Raw genomic sequence first — 14,435 nt, forward strand, 5'->3', positions numbered from 1 at the left:
TGCTGTTCCTTTAGGTTAGATATCATCCTGTGTAGGAGGTCTTTTGGTGCCCTTTCACATAGTAAAAACAAAAGTTTTAAAACCGGGAAGCAAAGTCATGGAAGGGTGTTTACATATTAAATAAAGCCAGCCACACATAGCATGATCACAAAAATTTACTAATTTATCAGCATAGATTAGCAAACTGTATGCATTTTAACCATCAATTGTGCATTCTGTTTAACCTCTTAACCATAAATGATGGGTATATCCGCCACTAGGTCCCACATCGTGATGAATATATCCGTCATTGGGTTCTCATGAGTATTGCCACTGTACTGTCGAGATCAGTGGCAGGAACACAGCTGTTATACACAGCTGGGGCTCTGCCGCAACTGTCCGGATTGGAGATAACTCTGATCACCGCAGTTTAACCCATTAGATGCCACGATCAATAGCAACCTTGGCATTCAAGATGCTTGACAGAGGGGGGAGGCTCCCTCGGTCAGCCCATCGGCACTCCATAAGGGGGCAATTAATCGGGGCGCCGATGGGTTACCATGGCAGCTGGGTGCCTAACAAAGGACCGCTCCCAGGTCTGTCATGGGTATCTGCCTATTATGCCATGCCTAATATAATCAGTGTAAGGCCGCGTCACATCACGTTTGTGCCCTAAGTTTATTATGTACGTAGGGAACTTATAAGGCCCCCTTCACATAATGTTTGTGCCCTATGTGAATTGCATCCATCTGGAAGGATCCTGCAAAAAAGTAGTTTTTTTTTTAACATGGGAGCTCATGGGTAATGGATGCCACAGTATGACATCAGTCACAGATATATGTTAATCGTATATGTCGGGAAGCTCCAACATCACTGTCGATATATGGACAGTCATGTCAGGAGCTTCCCCAGGGGGCGGAGATTCAGGCCAGATTGCTTCCAAGGCCCTGGCTGGGGACTATGGCATTGTAACGCTCCTGACATCACTGTCCATATATGGACAGTGATGTCCGGAGCTTCCCCGGACACAGAGCTTCAAATAGCTCTATGCCTGGGGGTTCGGGTGAAATATCCCTCTGTATGCCTATACAGTGGGATATGTTTTCGCCTTCTATAGGAGGTATACATTCGGGGTCCTCCCGACTTATACCTATGACTGAAGGCAGAGACGTGATGTGAAGGGGGCCTAACACTGACAGGCATTAATGCTTTGGAATACAATGTTTTCCAAAGCATTATACTAATGATCAAGTATCGCTGCTTCAAGTGGGATAAAACAAAGTAAAACATTTTGTTTAATAAAGTTTAATAAAAATTAAAACGTTCTCTCCCCCCAGAAAAACAATATATATTCCTTTTTTGATGAAAAAATTATTGCTTTATTTTTTAAAAAAAATGTCTCATCCTAATAAAAATATACATATTAACTATGAATGCAATCGTAATAATAAACATAACTTTTTCTTTTTAACGCACAAGACATGGCGAAAAAAAAAACTAATCCCGCAAAAAACAAGCCCTCATACGATAGAAAAAAAAAAAAGTTATGGATCTCGTAATGTAGCGACGCAAAAAAAGTTTTTCCATTTGAACAGATTTTTATTGTACAATTGTTAGAAAATGTAAAACAAAAGTATACACATTTGGTATGGCTGCATTCGTACTTACCGGTAGAATAGAGTTAACATGTTATTTTTAACCTATGATAAATGGTAAATAAAAATCGCAAAAACAATGGCAGAATTGCTGCTATTTTTGCATTCCCTTCCAATTCTTTTTAAAATAAAAGCTAATTGATAAATTACACAGTCGAGTCACATTATAATGACCACCTCCTACTTTCGACATCTGCAGTGAGTAGCCCATGAAGAAAGTGATGTGTCGTGTGCTGGCTTGGTGGATATATAAGTTGTGCGATAGGCTGTCTGAACACATATCACTCGTTGTTGCCATTGGTAAAAGAGGCGATTTATCAGGGTTGCAAAAAGGGATGATTATTTGCTATCGGGCCAAGGTTGGCAGTATTTCTCATACAGCGCAGTTTGTGAACGGTTCGCGTGCTGCTGTGGTGAAAGTGTATCGTGAGTGCACAAATGGCATCATTGAGAATAATTGACGTAGAAACTGCGGAGCACCACGTGCCATTGATGTGAGAGGTGAACATCGGCTACGAAGGTGCGCGAGGGCCGAACGACAGTGGAACAGCTCATGATGAAAATCATCCATGGGGCTACAGATGTCTGTCTAAAACAACAGTTCAGCGGACCCGACTGCGTATGGGGCTCCGAAACAGACGGATGGTCGCTGCTCCTATGCTAACAAAGGTGCATCAGAGAAAAAGGCTTTAATTTGCACGACTGTATCGGAATTGGACCACCGATGATTGTCAAAGTGTTGCCTTTCATCGAACGGATGGACGTTGGCATGTCAGGCGAGAAACATCAGAGACAAACACCTTGCAACCATTGCTGGAAGAACACAAGCTGGAGGCTGCAGCGCTATGGTCTGGGGAATTTTTTTTATGCCATTCTCTGGGCCCATTCATCCATGTGGAGTGCACACTGAACCGATTTGGGTATGAATCCATCTTTGCAGCTCACGTCCACCCATACATGCTGTTTGTCTTCCCTGGTGCATGTGGAATCTTCTGACCAAGACTTCCAAGTACTTACCTGGCGCCTAATTCGCCAGACTTGAATCCAATTGAGCATCAGTGGGACCACCTCGATCGTCTTGTTCACTCTATGGATCCTCCCCCACGCACCCTCTAGCAAATGTGGGACGAACTGCAGTCAGCATGGCTTCAGATACCTTACAACCAACCAGCACCTTATTGAGTCACTCCCAGCCCGTCTAGCTGCTGTCCGTGGTACACACGGCAGTAACTCTGGATATTATATAGGGGAAAAGAGATGTGGAAAAGAGGAAAGAGGGTTAGAAGTTGAGATACTCAATCTCTATTAAAAGACCGGCTGTGGTAATTATGGGTTACCATAAAGGGATAGGGTGAATTTTCCCTTGTAGAACACCCTATAAGTTATCAGATCCCACTTAGAATTGGATGATATATAAAACTTTATAGAAAAATGCCAAGTGGAATTAGAGAGGGATAGTGAGTTGAACAAGTCTGAATTGAATGCAGGTGTTGAACATTGCTGGAGTGGGTACTGGCAACTCCAGCAACAAATGCAGAGCATTGAGTAAACAAGAGGCAAGAAAGTATCAATTCAGACTTCCTTCAAAAAGACACACTATGAATGTGATACAAGCACACACACTTGTATCTTGTTGGAAAAAATGGTTGCTCTTTTACATGAAGCTAGAACATGGCCATAATTAGTGGGTCACACTTAGAACTGGCACAGAGACCGTAGAGACAATGCTGTTGTATTAGATGTTCTCCTATTATGTTGTATTCCTAGAAGACTCATCAGTGTCTGCCTAGATTTCATGCATTGATCACAGTGAGCCAACTTATGGAGAAGCAAACCAGAACTACAGCAGTAATATAAGTCGCTCTCACTCATTGAACAGTGAGAGCAGACTCCTAAAGCTTGCATGTCAGGAAGAAATACCAGTAATTCAGCTGTTGTATCAGAGGAGCGGCGGTTATGTGTACCGTTCTCTCCCAACACGATCACTGCGAGCGGGCGTGCAGATCATCAGCTGCAGTTTATGCAATATATGCGCCCAACATACATGGCACTCGCTTTAACAGAGTAGCGTAACTTCTCGCTAGTCTGGTGTGATTACCCCGCTATGCAAACACTGTAAATTAAGAAGAGCGGGGTAACTATGGTTCAAACTTATATAAATATATTAATGGCACATACAAAAAATATGGTGAAATCCTGTTCCATGTAAAACCCCCTCAAAAAACAAGGGGGTACTCCCTCCATCTGGAAAAAAAAGGTTCAACCTGCAGAGGCGACAAGCCTTCTTTACTGTGAGAACTGTAAATCTATGGAATAGTCTACCGCAGGAGCTGGTCACAGCAGGGACAGTAGATGGCTTTAACCCCTTCCCGCTCCTTGACGTACTATTACGTCATGGCAGCTGTATCGTTCGCGCTCCATGCCGTAATAGTACGTCACGGGAGTAACGGCCGTTTCGGCCGTCCTCCCGACACATACAGGAGCTGTGACGCTGCTGTCTTGTTCAGCAGCTGTCACAGCTCCTACAGCGGGGACCGATCGCTGTGTCCCCGCTGATTAACCCCTTAAAAGCCGCGTTCTATAGAGATCGCGGCTTTTTAGGGGTTAAGCTGCCATCGCCGGCCTGCTACGCGATAGCGGCCGGCGATGGTGACTATGGCAACCGGACACCAAACAATGGCGTCCGGCTATGCCATAGACGGAAGCCTAGTGGGTCCTGACAACGTCAGGACCCACTATGCTTGCTGTCAGCGAGTAGCTGACAGTTCTAATACACTGCACTACGCATGTAGTGCATTGTATTAGAATAGCGATCAGGGCCTCCTGCCCTCAAGTCCCCTAGTGGGACAAAGTAATAAAGTAAAAAAAAAGTTAAAAAAAGATGTGTAAAAATAAGAAAATAAAAGATTTAAAAGTAATAAAAGTAAAAATCCCCCCTTTTCCCTTATCAGTCATTTATTATTAATAAAAATATATAAACAAACAAATAAACTATACATAATTGGTATCGCCGCATCCGTAACGGCCTGAACTACAAAATTATTTCATTATTTATCCCGCACGATGAACGCCGTAAAATAAAATAATAATAAACCGTACCACAATCACAATTCTTTGGTCACTTCACCTCCCAAAAAATGGAATAAAAAGAGATCAAAAAGTCGCATGTACCTAAAAATGGTACTGATCGAAACTACAGTTCGTTACGCAAAAAATAAGTCCTCGCACGGCTTTATTGATTGAAAAATAAAAAAGTTCTGGCTCTTAGAATAAGGTAACACAAAAAGTGAATGATTGTTTACAAAATGTATTTTATTGTGCAAACGCCATAAGACATAAAAAAAAAACTATAAACATCTGGTATCGCCGTAATCGTATCGCCCCGCAGAATAAAGTGAATATGTCATTTATAGCGCACGGTGAACGCTGTAAAAAAAAAGAGAATAAAAAAACAATAGTAGAATTGCTGTTTTTTAGTCACTACACCTCTTAAAAATAGAATAAAAACTGATCAAAAAGTCGCATGCACCCCAAGAAAACTACAATGGATTCCTCAAGGGGTCTAGTTTCCAAATTGGGGTCACTTTTGGGGGGTTCCCAATGTTTTGGCACCACAAGACCTCTTCAAACCGGACATGGTGCCTAATAAAAAAAGAGGTCTCAAAATCCACTAGGTGCGCCTTTGCTTCGGAGGCCGCTGCTTCAGTCCATTACCGCCCGAGGGCCACATGTGGGATATTTCTAAAAACTGCAGAATTTGGGCAATACGTATTAATTTGCGTTTCACTGATAAATCCTTTTGTGTTATAAAAAAAATGGTATAAAGAGGATTTTCTGACAAACAAAAAAAATGTAAATTTAACCTCTACTTTGCTCTAAATTTCTGGGAAACACCTAAAGGGTTCATAAACTTTCTAAATGCTGTTGTGAATACTTTGAGGGGTCTAGTTTCTAAAATGGGGTATTTGATAGGGGTTTCTAATATATGGGCCCCTCAAAGCAACTTCAGAACTGAACTGGAACCTAAAAAAATAAATAAATGAGGCAATACTTTGCTTCTTACATTATACTGATAATGAGCCGTGCCCACCCCGAGATGACCCCCAGTTTTGACCGTTTATATAAATGGAGACCCCTATTAGACGGTTTCAGTGCCCGGTTTTCCCCAGCATACACCCCCGAGACGTGTATTTCTATTGATGAGTCCCTGGTACATTTTAAAGGGAGGGTTCAATTCCGCGAGTACCTGCCGGGTAAGAGGGCAAGGTATGGCGTGAAGATGTATAAGCTGTGCGAGAGTGCATCAGGGTATACCTACAGGTTTAGGATATATGAAGGAAAGGCCACCCCCAAACCAGACTGCATCCTGGACTACAATAGGTACATGGGAGGGATGGACTTGTTAGATCAAATCCTGAAGCCCTACTGCGCCATGCGGTGTGGTATAAGAAGCTGGCCGGGCACATCATACAGATGGCTTTGTACAATGCGTACGTGCTACGTCGATGTGCAGGCCAGACGGGAACTTTCCTGGAATTTCAAGAGGTGATTATCAAGAACCTAATCTTTAGGGACCAAGAAGGGGGGGCACCCAGTACTTCTGGAAGCGGGGCCACACGCATCGTACCAGGGCGGCAACACTTTCCAGGGGAAGTTCCCCAAACTGGCAAGAAGGGAAAAAGTCAAAAGAGGTGCAAAGTCTGCTATAAGAGGGCGATAAGGGATGACACAATATATCAATGTGACACGTGTCCCGAATAACCAGAGCTCTGTATGAAAGAGTGTTTTAAAATTTATCATACATCCCTTGGTTTATAATTTACCCCAATTTTACTTACCCTGATGCCCTCCGCACAGCTTATCCCCCCTCGTCTTTCCCCTCTGATCCCTGCTGTGTGCCCAGGCAGCTGATAACAGCCACATGTAGGGTATTGCCATACCCGGGAGAACCCACATTACAGTTTATGGGGTGTAGGTCTCCGGTCAAAATGCTCACTACACCTCTAGATGAATGCCTTAAGGGTGTAGTTTTTAAAACGGGGTCACTTCTTGCGGGTTTCAACTGTACTCGTACCTCAGGTGCTTCTGCATACATGACTTCGCACTAGAAAATCCCCAGTAGGCCAAATGGTGGTCCTTTCCTTCTGAGCCCTCCCATGGGCCCAAACGGCAGTTTATCACAACAAATGGGGTATTGCGGCCCTCAGAACAAATTGCGCAACAGAATGGGGTATTTTGTTTCTTGTGAAAATAAGAATTTTTGAGCTAAAATGACATATTATTGGAAAAAATATATATTTATTTAATTCCCAGCCCAATTCAAATAAGATCTGTGAAGAAACTATGGGGTCTAAATGGTCACATTACCCATAAATGAATTCCTTGAGGGGTGTAGTTTCCAAAATGGGGTCATTTGTGATTGGTTTCTATTGCTTTGATAGCTCTGGGGCTCTGCAAATGCGACATGGCACCCGAAAACCAATCCAGCAAAATCTGGACTCCAACAAACATATAGCGCTCCTTTCCTTCTGAGCCCTCCCATGGGCCCAAATGGCAGTTTATCACCACAAATGGGGTATTGCCACACTAAGGACAAATTGGGCAAACAAATGGGGTATTTTGTTCCCTGTGAAAATAAGAAATTTTGATCACAAATGACATTTTATTGGAAAAAATGTCATTTTTTTCATTTCACATCCCAATTCAAATACGTGCTGTGAAAAAAACTGTGCGGTCAAAATGGTAACCACAACCATAAATGAATTCCTTGAGGGGTGTAGTTTCCAAAATGGGGTCACTATTAGGGGATTCCTACAGTTTTGGCACCTCAACACCTCTTCAAACCTGGCATGCTGCCTAAAATATATTCTAATAAAAAAGAGGACTCAAAATGCACTAGGTGCTTCTTTGCTTCTAGGGCTTGTGTTTTAGTCCACGAGCGCAGTAGGGCCACATGTGGGACATTTCTAAAAACTGCAGAATCTGGACAATACATATTTAGTAGTGTCTCTCTGGTAAAACCTTCTGTGTTACAGAAAAAAAAATGAATAAAATTGAAATTCCGCAAGAAAAATGAAATTTGCAAAGTTCACCTCCACTTTGCTTTAATTCCTGTGAAATGCCTGAAGGGTTAAAAAACGTTCTAAATGCTGTTTTGAATACTTTGAGGGGTCTAGTTTTTAAAATGGGGTGTTTTATCAGGGTTTCTAATACATAGGCCCCTCAAAGCCACTTCAGAACTGAACAGGTACCTTAAATAAAAGGCATTTGACATTTTCTTAAAAATATGAGAAATTGCTGTTTATGTTCTAAGCCTTGTAACGTCCAAGAAAAATAAAAGAATGTTCAAAAAACGATGCCAATCTAAAGTAGACATATGGGAAATGTGAACTAGTGACTATTGTGGGTGGTATAACCGTCTGTTTTACAAGCAGATGCATTTAAATTCTGAAAAATTCAATTTTTTCAAAATTTTCTCTAAATTTTGAAATTTTTCACCAATAAACACTGAATATATCGACCAAATTTTACCACGAACATGAAGCCCAATGTGTCACGAGAAAACAATCTCAGAATCGCTTGGGTAGGTTTAAGCATTCCCACGTTATTACCACATAAAGTGAAATATGTCAGATTTGAAAAATGGGCTCTGAGCCTTAAGGCCAAAACTAGGCTGCGTCCTTAAGGGGTTAAAAAAGGCTTAGATAATTTCCTAGAACAAAAAAACATTAGCTCCTATGTGTAGACATTTTTTACTTCCCCTTTCCCATCCCTTGGTTGAACTTGATGGAGATGTGTCTTTTTTCAACTGTACAAACTATGTAACTATGTAAAGCTACGAGCATGCATCACTATCCCTCGATTAAGCTGTCCCTAACCTACAGCCGGGTTTGTCCCGACTGACGTCAATCAGCTTCTTCTAGAAGAAGTTACCTCGCTCTGCTTACAGTAACCCATAATTACCACAGCTGGTCTTTTAATAGAGATCGAGTGTCTCAACTTCTAGCCCTCTTTTCTCTTTTCCACATCCCATTTAACACCTGTGATGGGCACTATGAGTATCTAGTAAAGCCCTTCGGCCTGTGTAATGCTCCCGCGGTCTACCAGGAGTTTGTTAATGAAATTTTCCGTGACCTCCTCTATGTTTGTGTAGTAGTCTACCTTGATGATTTTTTCCCCAGATCCTATGATGCATCAGAGACATGTCCGTCAAGTTCTGCTAGGGTTAAGGGAGAATCGTCTGTACGCCAAGGTGGAGAAATGCATGTTTGACAGAGATGCTCTACCCTTCCTGGGCTAGATCGTCTCAAAACGAGGTCTCAAAATGGATCCTGAGAAGGTAAAGTCTGTCCTGGAATGGCCACGTCCTCAAGGCTTGAGGGCCATACAGCGCTTTTTGGGATTCGCCAATATTTACTGACCGTTTATTCTAAACTTCTCCTCACTGACTTCTCCCATCTCTAACCTTACTAAGAATGGTATGAATGCCAAGGTGTGGACTCCCGACGCAGAGTCCGCATTCAATAGCCTGAAGAGTGCCTTCACGTCACCTTCTATCCTCTATCATCCGGATGTCTCTCTGCAGTTCTCGTTGGAGGTGGACGCATCCTCTGTCGGTGCTGTGCACTTCTGTTCCAGAGTGGTTCCAAGGGCAAGTAAATGGTATGTGGATATTTCTCTAAGCTCTTCTCTTCCGCAGAACGCAACTACTCGAATAGGGATCGGGAGTTACTGGCCATCAAATTGGCTCTGGAAGAGTGGAGACATCTACTAGAGGGCGCAGCACATTCGATCCTAATTTTTACAGACCACAAGAATCTGACCTACCTCCAGACGGCCCAACTGCTGAACTCTCGTCAGGTCAGGTGGTCACTGTTCTTTACCAGGTTCCAGTTTGAGCTCCATTATCGCCCGGCCGACAAGAATGTGAGGGCTGATGCCTTGTCCAGGTCTTTCGAGACGGAAGACACCATGGAGATTCCACAGAGGATTATTGATCCGTCTTGCATTGTCTCTGTCAACACCCTGCAAGTTGGGGACATTCCTCCAGGGAGGACTTTTGTGCACCTGGCTGATCGTGGAAGAATCCTCCGCTGGGGACAGTCCTCTAGACTGGCAGGTCACTTGGGGGTCCGTAAGACCCGGGATCTGATTGCTCGTCATTTCTGGTGGCCCACCCTGCCCAAGGACATTATGAACTTTGTTTCTTCCTGTTCTGTATGTGCAGCCAACAAGGCCGCTCACTCCAGACCTGCTGGTCTGCTTCAGCCATTGCCTGTGCCCAATGCTCCCTGGCAGCATATAACTATGGACTTTATTACGGACCTGCCTCTCTCTGCCGGATGCAGTACTGTCTGGGTGGTGGTGGATACATTTTCGAAGATGGCCCACTTCGTTCCTCTGACCGGTCTTCCTTTGCTCCTCAGCTGGCTAAGCTGTTCATCCAACACATCTTCCGCCTGCATGGCTTGCCGCAGCATATTGTGTCTGATCGAGGGGTTAAGTTTACCTCAAATTTCTGGATAGCCCTCTGCGGACTCCTCAGTGTGAAGTTGGACTTTTCCTCAGCCTACCATCCTCAGTCCAATGATCAGGTGGAAAGGATCAGATCTTGGAGAACTACCTACACCACTTCATATCCAAGCAGCATGATGACTGGGTGCAGTTGCTCCCATGGGCTGAATTTTCCTACAATAATCACACCAGCGAGTCCACAAGGAATATACCGTTCTTCATTGTTTATGGCCAGCACCCACAAATTCCTCTCCCGGTGCCCGATACTTCCGAGGTACCAGCGGCTGACTCCACTTTTAGGCTGGGTTCACACGTGGCGGAATTTCACTTAAATTCCGTTGCGGACACTCCGCAGCGTTAATCCGCAGCGGAGCCGTTTGTCCATTGACTTACACTTTAATTTAGCAGTGTTCGTTTAGACGAGGCGTAAAATTCCGCTGCGGAGCATAGGCTGCGGAGCGGAATTTGGTGTCCGCAGCATGCTCTGTCTGTTGCGGAGCAGTGGCGGACTCATGGCGGAATTTCTCCATTGACTTCAATGGAGATTCTAATTTCCGCAATGAAGTCCACAGCTGTCATGCACATGTTATGTGTGCTGCGGATCCGTCTTGCTTTTTTAACTTGACATTTCTTCATTCTGGCTGGACCTATGTATTTCTAGGTCTACAGCCAGACTGAGGAAGTCAATGGGGCTCCCGTAATGACGGGAGCGTTGCTAGGAGACGTCAGTAAATAGTCACTGTCCAGGGTGCTGAAAGAGTTAAGCGATCGGCAGTAACTGTTTCTGCACCCGGGACAGTGACTACCGATCCCAATATACATGTATCTGTAAAAAAAATGAAGTTCATACTTACCGAGAACTCCCTGCGTCTGTCTCCAGTCCGGCCTCCCAGGATGACGTTTCAGTCTAAGTGACGGCTGCAGCCAATCACAGGCTAATAACAGGCTGCAGCGGTCACATGGACTGCCGCGTCATCCAGGGAGATCGGGCTGGATGCCGAAGGAGGGACGCGTCACCAAGACAACGGGCGGTAAGTATGAATTTCTTTGACTTTCACAAGGGAAAGTGCTGTCCCTTCTCTCTATCCTGCACTGATAGGGAGAAGGGAAGTACTTTTACCGCAGTCCGCAGCAGCTAGTCCGCATCAATTTACTGCACATTTTGTGCAGATCCGCAGCAGAATCTGCAACGCAGATTCTGTGCGGCATTGATGCGGACAGTTGCGGAGGAAATGCGCCACGTGTGGTCATGCCCTTAGAGACTTCCTGCAGATCTAGCAGCAGACTCGATCCTCCATCCTAATGGCAGTCAACCGAAGGAAACGGAAGGCGGACACAAGGAGAAGAGAACCTCCTCAGTTTCTTCCTGGCACGAGGGTCTGGCTGTCTTCCAGGAATATCCGACTAAGGGTGCTATCATGCAAATTTGCTCGCAGGTTCCTCGGACCCTTCAAGATCCTACAGCAGATCAACCCTGTCGCCTACAAGCTTCGGCTGCCTCCTACCCTCAAGAACACCAACTCCTTCCACGTCTCCCTCCTGAAGCCGGTGGTTCTGAACTGCTATACCAAAACTCCTAGCCCTGTGTTTGCCTCCAGCGGTCCTTCAGACATTTTTGAGGTTAACCCCTTCAGGACTGAGCCTGTTTTGTCCTTGAGGACGAAGCCGATTTTATAAAATCTGACTTGTGTTAACTTATGTAGTAATAACTTGGGAATGCTTTTACCTATCCAAGTGATTCTGAGATTGTTTACTTGTGACATATTGTACTTTATGGTAGTAAAAAAAAGTGGTAGATATATGTAATATTTATGTGTGAAAAACATCAAAATTTTGAGAAAATTTGCAAAAATTAGAATTTTTCTCAAATGTATCTGCTTGTGAGACAGACTTTAAAGAGGCTCTGTCACCAGATTTTGCAACCCATATCTGCTATTGCAGCAGATAGGCGCTGCAATGTAGATTACAGTAACGTTTTTATTTTTAAAAAACGAGCATTTTTGGCCAAGTTATGGCCATTTTTGTATTTATGCAAATGAGGCTTGCAAAAGTACAACTGGGCGTGTTGAAAAGTAAAAGTACAACTGGGCGTGTATTATGTGCGTACATCGGGGCGTGTTTACTACTTTTACTAGCTGGGCGTTCTGATGAGAAGTATCATCCACTTCTCTTCAGAACGCCCAGCTTCTGGCAGTGCAGATCTGTGACGTCACTCACATGTCCTGCATCGTGTCGGCCACATCGGCACCAGAGGCTACAGTTGATTCTGCAGCAGCATCAGCGTTTGCAGGTAAGTAGCTACATCGATTTACCTGCAAACGCCGATGCTGCTGCAGAATCATCTGTAGCCTCTGGTGCCGGCTCGTCTGACACGATGCAGGACCTGTGAGTGACGACACAGCGTGATCTCTCGAGAACACGGCTGTGTCTGCACTGCCAGAAGCTGGGCGTTCTGAAGAGAAGTGGATGATACTTCTCGTCAGAAAGCCCAGCTAGTAAAAGTAGTAAAAACGCCCCGATGTACGCACATAATACACGCCCAGTTGGACTTTTACTTTTCAACACGCCCAGTTGTACTTTTGCAAGCCTCATTTGCATAAATACAAAAATGGCCATAACTTGGCCAAAAATGCTAGTTTTTTAAAAATAAAAACGTTACTGTAATCTACATTGCAGCGCCGATCTGCTGCAATAGCAGATAGGGCCATATCGACGAGAAAATAGAGCTTATAGTCAAAAATTATGGAAATATATAAATTTTATTACACAAAATAACACACATTTAAAAACACATGATAATAAAGACTCTAGTACTAACACTGTGGTACATGGTTCAGCACGGAGACATAATAGTTAAACGTTATATTGGCATAGAATGCAGGCTATATACACTGCCCACATAGATACTGCACTATCACATCAGATGGATTGTGTATTGGTAGCCCATAGTGACCTCACAATCTTATAAAGTTTAAAGGCAAATGCCGGGTATAGGGAGGATCAACAGGGGCCAAACAATTGTTTAAGGTGGGCACTATAGCAATGCAAACTTACCCATTTTGAAGGGATGAAAAATATCTATGCACATCCGTGCAGGATCCACCACAGGGAACCCCTATGTCTCCGTGCTGAACCATGTACCACAGTGTTAGTACTAGAGTCTTTATTATCATGTGTTTTTAAATGTGTGTTATTTTGTGTAATAAAATTTATATATTTCCATAATTTTTGACTATAAGCTCTATTTTCTCGTCGGTATGGTCTAATAACTATGGAGTAGTCGATCCGATAAATTATGGGGGGAAGTTGGTGTCTTAAACTTTACCCAGCCTGTAACAAATATGTGGTCAGAGTCTATTTTCTTCTAATAGCAGATAGGGGTTGCAAAATCTGGTGACAGAGCCTCTTTAATACCACACAAAATAGTTACTATTTCATATATTCAATATGTCTACTTTATATTTGCATCGTTTTTTGAACATTCTTTTATTTTTTTAGAACGTTACAAGGCTTAGAACTTTAGCAGCAATTTCTCATATTTTCAAGAAAATTTCAAAAGCTAATTTCTTCATGGGCCAGTTCAGTTCTGAAGCGGCTTTGAGGGCCTTATATATTAGAAAGACCCCATAACTCACCCCATTTTGAAAACTGCACCCCTCAAAGTATTCAAAACAGCATTCAGAATGTGTTTTAACCCCATAGGTGTTTCTCAGGAAATAAAGCAAAGTAGAGGTGAAATTTACAAATTGCATTTCTTTTTGCCAAAATTCATTGGTAATACAGTTTTTTTCTGTAACACAGAAGGTTTTACACGAGAAATGCAACTCAATATATATTGCCGAGATTGTAGAGTTTTTAGAAATATCCCACATGTGGCCCTAGTGTGCTTATGGACTGAAGCACCGGCCTCAGAAGCAAAGGTGCACCTAGAGGATTTTGGGGCCTCCTTTTTTTTAAAATATATTTTAGACACCATGTCACGTTTGAAGAGGTCTTGTGGTGCCAAAACAGTAAAAAAATGCATAAAACTGATCCCATTTTGGAAACTACACCCCTCAGTGAATTTATCTAGGGGTATAGTTAGCATTTTGACCCCACAGTTTTTATGCTAAATTTATTTGAATTAGTCTGTGAAGATGAAAATCTACTTTTTTTTTCTGAAAAAATATAGAAATTTTTAATTTTCACAAGGCATAAAGGAAAAATAACACCCCAGCATTTGTAAAGAAATTTCTTCCAATTACGACAATTTGGATTTTGGAGCGCCGATTTTGCTGGATTCGTTTT

The sequence above is a fragment of the Rhinoderma darwinii genome, chromosome 1 (genome assembly GCF_050947455.1).
Source record: "Rhinoderma darwinii isolate aRhiDar2 chromosome 1, aRhiDar2.hap1, whole genome shotgun sequence".
Lineage (NCBI taxonomy): Eukaryota > Metazoa > Chordata > Amphibia > Anura > Rhinodermatidae > Rhinoderma > Rhinoderma darwinii.